The following is a 12796-nucleotide window of genomic DNA, read 5'->3' as shown; positions in this document are numbered from 1 at the left end:
TATACTGCCCCCCCCTGATATATCCTCCACACTACATCCTATATACTGACCCTCCTGTTATATCCTCCACACACTACATCCTATATACTGACCCTCCTGATATATCTTCCTTATACATCTCCTGACTCACCTTCTAGATGCTCTCCTTAGGGAGAAATTATAATCTTCCCAACCCCCATCCCAGGCCTCTCACTAGCCAAACCAGAGACCTGCTGGATACTGATGAGGGGAGAAAAACCTGAAACAGCTGTCTGTGTATGGATTCTGTTTTTTGTCAATTCCCAATCATTGTTATTAGGCTTGTATAAAGGGCCTAATTTTGGCTTGCAGGACTGCTGCCTTCCTGTAGTTGGCGCTGCCGAGCTATTGTGCAGGATCTCCTGTGAAGCTCTGCTGTTACCAGCTGTCTGATGGAGATGTGTAGAATGGCTGGTGATCCCTCCTAATCCAGTGGTTACAGTTGTATGTTCACATCTAATGGCTCTTTTAGATGGGTAATGAGAGATGCGGTATGACAGGAGGGGAGGGCCGGTCAGTACTGGTTCCTGCCCTCCGTCCGGCTCGCCACTTCTTCCATCTTTATCCTCCACTGGTCTATATTGTGTATTCCCGGTTTTCTCTCAGTGACCCCCCCCCCCCATCCTCTCCTGCCACATTTTGGGGTTCATCCGCTGAGCGCCTCCTTTCTCAGATCTTTTTCTTCTCTTCCATCCGTGTCCGACCAGCCTCCTCCTCCCCTTCCTGCAGGCAGCTGCTGGTGCGGTTGTGTCTCGCCTGCGTTCGCTCGCCCCACATTGGGGTTATGGGTAGATGTGGGGTCACAGGGAGTGAGGATCCCATATTCTTGACTCAGAATGACTGACTAAATACGAATTCCACGTATCCAGAACATGTAGGAGACGGCGTGACGGCTGAGGAGACGGACAGACACCAAGATCGTCGCACCGTTCACATGTAGAATGCATTGCGAATTATAACTATTGTGGCTCGTCACGCCGCCATATTTTATTTGATGCGTTTATTTTTTACACACATAATACGCAGCACAAAAGGCGCATTGACTCACATTGAGGCATCCAGACCTGTTTTTACGTGCGCATATTATGTGCGTGAAAGCGCAGTATGTCCTATTTTGGCTTGTATTCTGCCCACTATAGGCTGCGGCGCAAAAAGTCCGCAGTAGATACATGATGCATGTATATTTACTGTATATTACTGCACATACAAAATAAACACTTAATATGCAGACAAAGTACTCCGTGTGAGTCAGCCCTTAGGCCTCGTTCAGATGAGCGCTGGTTTCATGCTACTAAACAGTGAGAAAACTGCGCTGCTATAGTCCTGCAAAGATCGTGTGAGCGGGCGACTTCAAGCTACGTGACACTTCAGCCCGTTCACACAATCCAAAATGGCGTGAATTTTTGCATGAGCGTTCTTCAGCATCGGGCGACAAATACCGGTGTGATTAAAAATCAAAAACTCAGCGGCCTCACCGGTAATTTGTATTGCCAATATCAACCAATCACAGCTCAGCTTTCATTTCCTAATCTGCTGAGGTAAAATGAAAGCTGCGCTGTGATTGGTTGCTTTGGACAGCTTTCATAGAGTGTAGTGCGGGGCTCAGTTTTGTCGCCCACTTTGTGTATTCCAGGACGGATATTCATAAACTCTTATACAACACTGTCCGCTGGTGGCACTTATGTAGTAATTAATGACATTAATGAACATTTCAGCTAAAATAACTATGACTGAAGATGATGGCATGTAAGGTTGATGTGCAAGTTGTGCGGCGCCTCATAATTACATTTTCTACAAAGTAATGATTGTAATCCTGCAGAATGGCGCAGTAACATCCGTTATTATGTAGAAGAAGGAAATGACTTTAGAAAGCCCGATTTTCTATATGCAATCCCTCGGCTTATAGCGCCGGGCAACACATGGACATATCACCTAGTATATAATACACAACGCACGGTATATCACCTAGTATATAATACACAACGCACGGTATATCACCCAGTATATTATACACAGCGCACGGTATATCACCTAGTATATTATACACAACGCACGGTATATCACCCAGTATATTATACACAACACACGGTATATCACCTAATATATTATACATAACGCACGGTATATCACCTAGTATATTATACACAACGCACGGTATATCACCAAGTATATTATACATAAAACTCGGTATATCACCTAGTATATTATACACAACGCACGGTATATCACCTAGTATATTATACACAACGCACGGTATATCACCAAGTATATTATACATAACACTCGGTATATCACCTAGTATATTATACACAACGCACGGTATATCACCTAGTATATTATACACAACGCACGGTATATCACTTAGTATATTATACACAACACACGGTATATCACCTAGTATATTATACACAACGCACGGTATATCACCTAGTATATTATACACAACACACGGTATATCACCTAATATATTATACATAACGCACGGTATATCACCTAGTATATTATACACAACGCACGGTATATCACCAAGTATATTATACATAACACTCGGTATATCACCTAGTATATTATACACAACGCACGGTATATCACTTAGTATATTATACACAACACACGGTATATCACCTAGTATATTATACACAACGCACGGTATATCACCTAGTATATTATACACAACGCACGGTATATCACCTAGTATATTATACACAACGCACGGTATATCAGCTAGTATATTATACATAACGTACGGTATATCACCTAGTATATTATACATAACGCATAGTATATCACCTAGTATATTATACATAACGCACGGTATATCACCTAGTATATTATACACAACACACGGTATATCACCTAGTATATTATACACAACGCACGGTATATCAGCTAGTATATTATACATAACGTACGGTATATCACCTAGTATATTATACATAACGCACTGTATATCGCCTAGTATATTATACACAACGCACGTTATATCACCTAGTATATTATACACAACACACGGTATATCACCTAATATATTCTACATAACGCACGGTATATCACCTAGTATAATATACATAACGTCCGGTATATCACACATAACGCACGGTATACCACCTAGTATATTATAAACAACGCACGGTATATCACCTAGTTTATTATAAACAACGCACGGTATATCACCTAGTATATTATACACAACGCACGGTATATCACCTAGTATATTATACATAACGCATAGTATATCACCTACTATATTATACATAATGCACGTTATATCACCTAATATATTATACACAACGCACAGTATATCACCTAGTATATTATACACAACACACAGTATATCAGCTAGTATATTATACACAATGCATGGTATATCACCTAGTATATTATACAGAATGCACTGTATATTACCCAGTATATTATACACAACACGCGGTATATCACCCAGTATATTATACACAACGCACGGTATATCACCTAGTATATTATACATAACACACGGCCTATCAACTAGTATATTATACACAACGCACGGTATATCACCTAGTATATAATACACAACGCACGGTATATCACCTAATATATTATACACAACACACGGTATATCACCTAATATATTATACACAACGCACGGTATATTACCTAGTATATTATACACAACGCACGGTATATCACCTAATATATTATACACAACACACGGTATATCACCTAATATATTATACACAACGCACGGTATATTACCTAGTATATTATACACAACGCACGGTATATCACCTAGTATATTATACACAACTCACGGTATATCACGTAGTATATTATACATAACGCACGGTATATCACCTAGTATATTATAAACAACGCACGGTATATCACCTAGTATATTGTACACAACGCACGGTATATCACCTAGTATATTATACACAACGCACGGTATATCACATAGTATATTATACATAACGCATGGTATATCACCTACTATATTATACATAATGCACGTTATATCACCTAATATATTATACACAACGCACGGTATATCACCTAATATATTATACACAACGCACAGTATATCGCCTAATATATTATACACAACGCACAGTATATCAGCTAGTATATTATTCACAATGCACGGTATATCACCTAGTATATTATACATAACGCACGGTATGTCACCTAGTATATTATACATAACGCACGGTATATCACCTAGTATATTATACATAACGCACGGTATGTCACCTAGTATATTATACATAACGCACGGTATATCACCTAGTATATTATACACAACGCACGGTATATCACCTAATATATTATACACAACGCACAGTATATCACCTAGTATATAATACACAACGCACGGTATATCACCCAATATATTATACATAACACTCGGTATATCACCTAGTATATTATACATAACGCACGGTATATCACCTAGTATATTATACATAATGTACGGTATATCACCTAATATATTATACATAACACTCGGTATATCACCTAGTATATTATACACAACGCACGGTATATCACCTAATATATTATACATAACACTCGGTATATCACCTAGTATATTATACATAACGCACGGTATATCACCTAGTATATTATACATAACGTACAGTATATCACCTAGTATATTATACATAATGCACGTTATATCACCTAATATATTATACACAACGCACGGTATATCGCCTAATATATTATACACAACGCACAGTATATCGCCTAATATATTATACACAACGCACAGTATATCAGCTAGTATATTATTCACAACGCACGGTATATCACCTAATATATTATACACAATGCACGGTATATCACCTAGTATATTATTCATAACGCACGGTATGTCACCTAGTATATTATACACAACGCACGGTATATCACCTAGTATATTATACATAACGCATGGTATATCACCTACTATATTATACATAATGCACGTTATATCACCTAATATATTATACACAACGCACGGTATATCGCCTAATATATTATACACAACGCACAGTATATCGCCTAATATATTATACACAACGCACAGTATATCAGCTAGTATATTATTCACAACGCACGGTATATCACCTAATATATTATACACAATGCACGGTATATCACCTAGTATATTGTACACAACGCACGGTATATCACCTAGTATATTATACACAACGCACGGTATATCACCTAGTATATTATACATAACGCATGGTATATCACCTACTATATTATACATAATGCACGTTATATCACCTAATATATTATACACAACGCACGGTATATCGCCTAATATATTATACACAACGCACAGTATATCGCCTAATATATTATACACAACGCACAGTATATCAGCTAGTATATTATTCACAACGCACGGTATATCACCTAATATATTATACACAATGCACGGTATATCACCTAGTATATTATTCATAACGCACGGTATGTCACCTAGTATATTATACACAACGCACGGTATATCACATAGTATATTATACATAATGCATGGTATATCACCTACTATATTATACATAATGCACGTTATATCACCTAATATATTATACACAACGCACGGTATATCACCTAATATATTATACACAACGCACAGTATATCGCCTAATATATTATACACAACGCACAGTATATCAGCTAGTATATTATTCACAATGCACGGTATATCACCTAGTATATTATACATAACGCACGGTATATCACCTAATATATTATACACTACGCACAGTATATCGCCTAATATATTATACACAACGCACAGTATATCAGCTAGTATATTATTCACAATGCACGGTATATCACCTAGTATATTATACACAACGCACGGTATATCACCTAATATATTATACACTACGCACAGTATATCGCCTAATATATTATACACAACGCACAGTATATCAGCTAGTATATTATTCACAACGCACGGTATATCACCTAATATATTATACACAATGCACGGTATATCACCTAGTATATTATACATAACGCACGGTATGTCACCTAGTATATTATACATAACGCACGGTATATCACCTAGTATATTATACACAACGCACGGTATATCACCTAATATATTATACACAACGCACGGTATATCACCTAATATATTATACACAACGCACGGTATATCACCTAATATATTATACACAACGCACGGTAAATCACCTAGTATATTATACATAACGCACAGTATATCACCTAGTATATTATACACAACGCACTGTATATCACCTAGTATATTATACTTAACGCACGGTATATCACCTAGTATATTATACATAACGCACGGTATATCACCTAGTATATTATACACAACGCAAGGTATATCACCTAGTATATTATACACAACGCACTGTATATCACCTAGTATATTATACATAACTCATGGGTATATCACCTAGTATATTATACATAACGCACGGTATATCACCTAGTATATTATACATAATGCATGGTATATCACCTAGTATATTATACACAGCGCACGGTATATCACCTAGTATATTATACACAGCGCACGGTATATCACCTAGTATATTATACACAACTCACAGTATGTCACCTAATATATTATACAAAATGCACGGTATATCACCTAGTATATTATACATAATGCATGGTATATCACCTAGTATATTATACACAGCGCACGGTATATCACCTAGTATATTATACACAACTCACAGTATGTCACCTAATATATTATGCAAAATGCACGGTATATCACCTAGTATATTATGCATAATGCACGGTATATCACCTAGTATATTTTACATAAAACATGGTATATCACCTACTATATTATACATAATGCACGGTATATCACCTAGTATATTATACACAACGCACGGTATATCACCTACTATATTATACATAATGCATGGTATATCACCTAATATATTATACACAACGCACGGTATATCACCTAATATATTATATACAACACATGGTATATCACCGAGTATCCAATAAAGTTGAGCTTGAAATGTAATGGAAAGCAGCGTTGGAGCTCATTCACATGTCGTGAATATGCTTCATATTATGTGCATAAGTTTTACACGTGTAATACAATGTTTAGAATCCTTTGATATCAATGGGTGAATTCACAATAGCGTATTTTTTACACCGTTTTCTGCCACGTGAAGAAATACGCAGCAGGTCCTACTTTGGTGTGTATTATGCACTGGAATAAGCCATTGAAGTGAATGGAGTAGCACATTTAAAAACAATGACTCCAGCCTGCAAGTGTAAATATCCAGCATTTACCCACATAATAAAAAAAACATAGTGGCCAAAAATTAGTGGATAATAGGCAATTTTCAGTCCAGGATTACGCTGTATACTCACAGACCGAAATACATTTACACCCGTGCGAATGAAGCCTTACGCATATCAGCCCAGGTAGTAGCTTGCTGATTAGCATATCGCACCTGGTCAGCCTGGAGACGGTCTGAGGTTCGCTGTGGAGTCTGTGCTGCTTGTCTGTCATGCTGAGATTGCAGTCGTGCCACAGTCTGCTGGGAGTTTCAGCCGCTCGCTGTTGGCTGTAACACATCTGGTCAGCCCAGAGACAGGCTTGGGTCTGCTGACAGGTTTCCGCAGCTCGTGCAGCAGCCATGCACTTTGCCACAGGAGTCTTTCGTCCAAATGCAGCGTTCCTCTTTGGAGGCATGACTGGTCTGAAAAAGTCTTCATTTTTAAGAATGCTCAAATTCAGCATAGGTACAATGCGTTCACGGCGAATAAAGAAAAATGGCTGAGTTATTAGGCGCAGAAATGTGATGTCTCGCCAATGGCGTCCTGAAGAGATTTTAGTTAACATGTAAATTATATTCTCCCGGAACTCCAGAAAGGGTGCAGTGTGGACTTAAAAGGACTGATAGTGCAAATGTTTTTCAGGTTGACGTGGTGGAAACTGCACAGTGTACACTGGCATCTAGGAGAGACATGTTGGGGGAGAGAGCACTGACAAAAATGGAATTGCAATGTTGCATATGTTTTCTGTTGCGTCCTCAGGATGTGCAACCTCAATAACATAAATCAAAGGCACAACTGTGCAAAGGAAACATAACACTATGGGGAATACTCTCCCTATAGTCCCCTAACCCGGGAGGGGGCCCTGCCTACTCGATGGACCTATCGCAATGACAAGTGCGAGCCCGCACACGTGCCTGGGCCACTAACAAGTCCCTATCAGGGAGCCCTAGCACAAAATAGAAGCGAAACAGAACCAAACAAAACAGAAAAGAGCTTAGCTTGCATGGAGAGCTTCCGCCGAGCTGTGTCGCTCCACCGCTGTCCAAAGTGCAACTGAAGTGATTGACCAGCACAGGAGATAGTGCTGGCCCTGTTTAAATAGGAGCCAGGCTACTCAGCACCAGGTGCTGACTGACCTTCCTCCTGCAGCTACCACACCCCTCAGCTCCTGGAGAAGCAAGGGCACACCCAAAACCTGGTCTGGCCTGCAGGCAAGGTGCAGGCCTCAGCACGGCTGCAACATTTTCCTTGCAGGATGGTGCAGTGAAAGCTTCACAGTGTGCACTGATGACTAATAAAAACTGATGGGTGTTGCTCAAAAAAGTTTTTAATTGGCACAAAAGTCTCATGTGAGAAGGATTGCGGGATTTTTGGTTCTGTCTATGAAAGATCTAGAATTTGTAGAAGTATTCCCCAATCTACACTGGTGAAAGCAGAGTGCGAACAAACTGCAGGTGGAATTGGAAGATCAGATTAAAGATTCTAAGAAATTGTTGCAAGCAGAGGTTAGCCAGAAGCTTGATCTTCACCGATGAAGAAACTGTTAAAATTTACTAACTTTATTAATTGCATTTAAAATCTGGAGAGAACAAAACATATATAATAAATCCTGAGGGCCCTCGGGAATGTATCTTTGTGACGGAAGAAAGATAAATTATTTCTTGGCTCCCCAGTCACAAGAATTGTCTCTTTTGTGACCCTGCTATTAAATGGGTACCGGGCATCTAAACCACTTATAGAACGTTTGTGGCATATGAGGGATGAGAGCCTGCAGCCATTAATTCAGCAGGGTCATAGAGACCAGTAAGGCAAAGCCTTTTATCAAATAATCTTTTCCTAGAGAGTCAGATGATAGTGTCTTGCAGTGCCTTATGTTTATCATAGAACTGCGCCTTTATTGATCTAGTCAAGGTCCCCTGTCCCTTAGCCGTAGAAGGAGACCAGGTGTATTGTATTTTTGATTACTTTATTACAGAGTGACCCATCAGGAAAAAAGCACAGTTTCCAAATATCTAGTTCCCCTGATCCTTTATGGGTATCTAAGGAGAGGTTACAGGATGATAAGTATCCCTATAGAGTGGTATAAAGAGGGGGACATGTAATTATATATCAGAGAAAAAGTGTAAATAACCCTTTATAATACTCAGTGTACAAAGGGTTAAACACTCCCTTATAAAATTCAGGCAAACATGGAAAGCAGCAGTATTGATGAAAAGAGTGGTTTCCAGAGTCTGAGATATAATTTAGACTTGATTTTAGCTCAGGTTTTATGCAGTGCAGCGCATAAAGGGTTAACTCCCGTTTATTCTGGAGTATTTTATGTGCCGGTAATATCTCTTTTAAGCTCAGATATCCCCTCCACTTTGAGATATGGCTAAATATTGCATGAAAAGTCCCTGTTCCCTCTCACAGCAACAATCACTGTGATACAGACGTGACTAGATCGGCATCGGTGCAGCTGCCCGACAGATGGTATCGGGCAGCCGATTAATACTGCACTATACTGACTGTCTGAAAAGGAAAATGAACTCAGTACTCTGCGCCATCGACGCGTTTCTGCAGCCCTATAAATGTAAGACTGCTTCATCAGGATGAGTACAAAGAGAAGAAAGGAGCAGCCGTGATTGCTGGCGGCATCCCGATAGTGAGTGCCGCGTGTCTCACATAGACAGCACTTATACATGTGAAGCTCCACCTTCCCTCATTCCCCTCAGTCAATCCCAAATCCAAGTAGGAATTTTGTCATACTCCCTCCCTTCTCGCGATATGCACTGCTCCTCTGCCCAGGCAGAGAGGTTCAGCACTGGACAGCTCCTGCTATCGTGATCCCAAGCTGTGGTGTTTAAGTGCTGAGTTCAGCACTGGACAGCTCCCTGCACACAGCAGAAGCCCTATACTGTACTACAATCAGAGGCTTAGAGGCAGGGGATATTGTACTTTATACATATACATAAGTAAATAGTCCCAACATGATTTGGCTGTGGTTATATTATGAGTTTTTTGTTTTTTTTTGGTGCCATTGAGGGATAATTTCTGGTTAGTAATGTTAGAAGCAGAAAAAATGTGTGTTTCTCCATGTTTGGTCAAAGGGAGGGGACATGGCATCTCTACTATTAAATTCCAATTTTATTGTGGGAGGGCATTAGCATAACGTTTCTAGGCAATTTTTTGGGGGGAGAGGTTTCTTTAGAAGGAGATTTCCAATTCCTTCCTACACGCGTGTTGTTGTTTTAGGCCTGTTGTATGCTAATTAAGTCATAGCCCACATGTTTTCCAATGACCACTATTGAGGGTAGAAGTGGGGCTAATCAAATGAATGACATGTAAGATATCTGCTCATTCAAACCCGTAGGTGAACAGATTCTAAGTCTGTGGATCCACATACATTCCTTTTGTAATAGCTTTCTACCGATGTTTCCCCTCCTCCCATTGTATCTGATTGCTTCGATGCCCTGAAATTTAAGGACACTAAGATCATTGCTGTGGTGATCTCTCATGTGGGTAGCAAGGCTAGTGTGCTCACCCCTCCGTATCTCCCACATGAGCCAGTATCCTACTTCTGAATTGCTGAATAGTTTTTCCCACATATTCCAGGGGGCACGGACAAGTTGCCAAATAGACTACATGTGATGTCTTACAATTGATGAAATCTCGGATTTCATATGTTCTTCTGGTATTTAAGCACGCGAAAGTCGGTCCTCTCTTTATAAATTCGCAGGCTTTACCATCCGAGCAGGGGTAGGTACCCCTTATTTTTCTTGAGGTTAGCCACGTATCTCTTGGTATTTCCGTGGTAAAGTGGCTGTGGAATAAACAATCCCTCAAGTTCCTGCCTCTTCGGTAGGTGACAGAGGGTCTGTTTCCCAAGCATTCCCCTAGATCTTTATCCTTCAACAGAATATACCACTATTTCTGTAGGATTCTGTTTACGTTGCCTGATTGATCATCATATGTCCCTATTAGTCTAACAGTATTCCTCGGCTCTGGTTTGCATTTGACATTCAACAGATTACCCCTGTCCATGTTTTTTGTCTGTTCTAGGGCTTCGTTGAGGATGTCATTAGGATATCCTCTCCCCCTAAACCTCCTTGATATGTCCTCCACCTGTCTTTCAAATTCACAATTTTCAGAGCAGTTTCTTCTTGCTCTAACATACTGTCCTTTTGGGATTCCTTTTTTCAAGGGCCCTGGGTGATAACTCTCCCAATGTAGGAGGCTGTTGGTTGCTGTGGGTTTTCAATAAATCGTTGTCTCCAAGGTACCTGTTGGAGACTTTGATATGTTTAGATCCAAGAAAGTGATTTTACAGTGTTGGATTTCAGATGTTAAGTACACCCCTAGGCTGTTTTTGTTCAGGGATTCTACAAATTCATTGAATTCAGCAATAGTGCCTGACCACAGTATGAACACATTATCTATGAATCTCACCCAGATATCAATCAGGTTAGTTCATCTTTCATTGTGTTCCTGAAACACAAATTTCTCCTCCCACCAGCCCAGGAAGAGACACGCATAGGTCAGGGCACACGGGCTCCCCATCACGGTTCCCCTGCGCTGGTGGAAAAAACGCCCCTCAAATAGAAAAAGTTGTGTTCCAAAATGAACTTGAGTAAGTCCAGGATGAAGTCATTATGGGGTTTCATGTAGGTTTCCCTCTGGTTTAGAAAGAAGCGACTTGCTTTGATCCCATCCTTGTGCGAAATGTTGGTGTATAAAGCCTCCACATCCAAGCTGGCCAACAGGGTGTTCTCTGAGATGGTGATACCCTCCAATCGTTTGAGGAGGTCAGTGGTGTCCCTTATGTAGGATGGCAAACTTTTTACAAATGTCCTAAGTATTATGTCGATATACTCACTCGCCCCTTGAGTGAGGGAGTCTATCCCCAACACGATTGGTCTGCCCTTGAGGGGGGTTAGGCCTTTGTGAATCTTTGGAAGTGCATAGAAATTTGGGGTACAGTTGGGCATATATACTCGTATTCATTCTTTCCTAGAATTTTTTCATTCAATGCCCTTTATGTCAGGTTTTTTAAGTCTGAAAGGAACCTGTCAGTGGGATCAGAGGGTAGGGTTCCATAGTTTGTGGTGTCCCTTAGTAGTCTTAAACACATCTCTCCATATTCCTCACGTCCCGTTATTACTAAATTTCCTCCCTTGTCAGAAGGTTTCAGGATGATATTGGGATCCTTTTCAAGTGAGATTAACACTTTTTTCTCCTCACTTGTGAGGTTCTGAGTCTGATAATTTCTTTTGCTAGCAAGTTTTTCAAGTTCCTCTGTTACCAAAGATTTAAAAATGTCGATGTAGGGACATTCACCCGACGGGGGCATTCTAGTGCTTTTGGGCCTTAATTGCGTGAATGGTCCCTGACCTAGGGCCCTTTCGTTCTCCTGAGATGGATCTTCCAGAAGGTCAAGTGCTTCCAGATCCTGCTGATCAATGCCCAGTTCCTCGCATCTTTTTTGATTTTTTTATAGCATGGAATTTTTTCCACCTTAATTTGTGAAGAA

General features: G+C 39.8%; 1 protein-coding gene across 1 annotated transcript in view; it reads left to right on the top strand.

Moving 5' to 3' along the window:
• LOC136626755 (alpha-2-macroglobulin-like protein 1) overlaps positions 1-12796 on the top strand; it is a 237447-nt gene that overhangs the window by 147227 nt on the left and 77424 nt on the right. The gene's annotated exons all lie outside the window — the stretch shown is intronic.

The sequence above is a fragment of the Eleutherodactylus coqui genome, chromosome 4 (assembly GCF_035609145.1).
Source record: "Eleutherodactylus coqui strain aEleCoq1 chromosome 4, aEleCoq1.hap1, whole genome shotgun sequence".
NCBI classification, from domain to species: Eukaryota; Metazoa; Chordata; class Amphibia; order Anura; family Eleutherodactylidae; genus Eleutherodactylus; species Eleutherodactylus coqui.
Note: the sequence above shows the minus strand (reverse complement) of the source record. Positions and strands in the feature narration are given on the sequence as shown.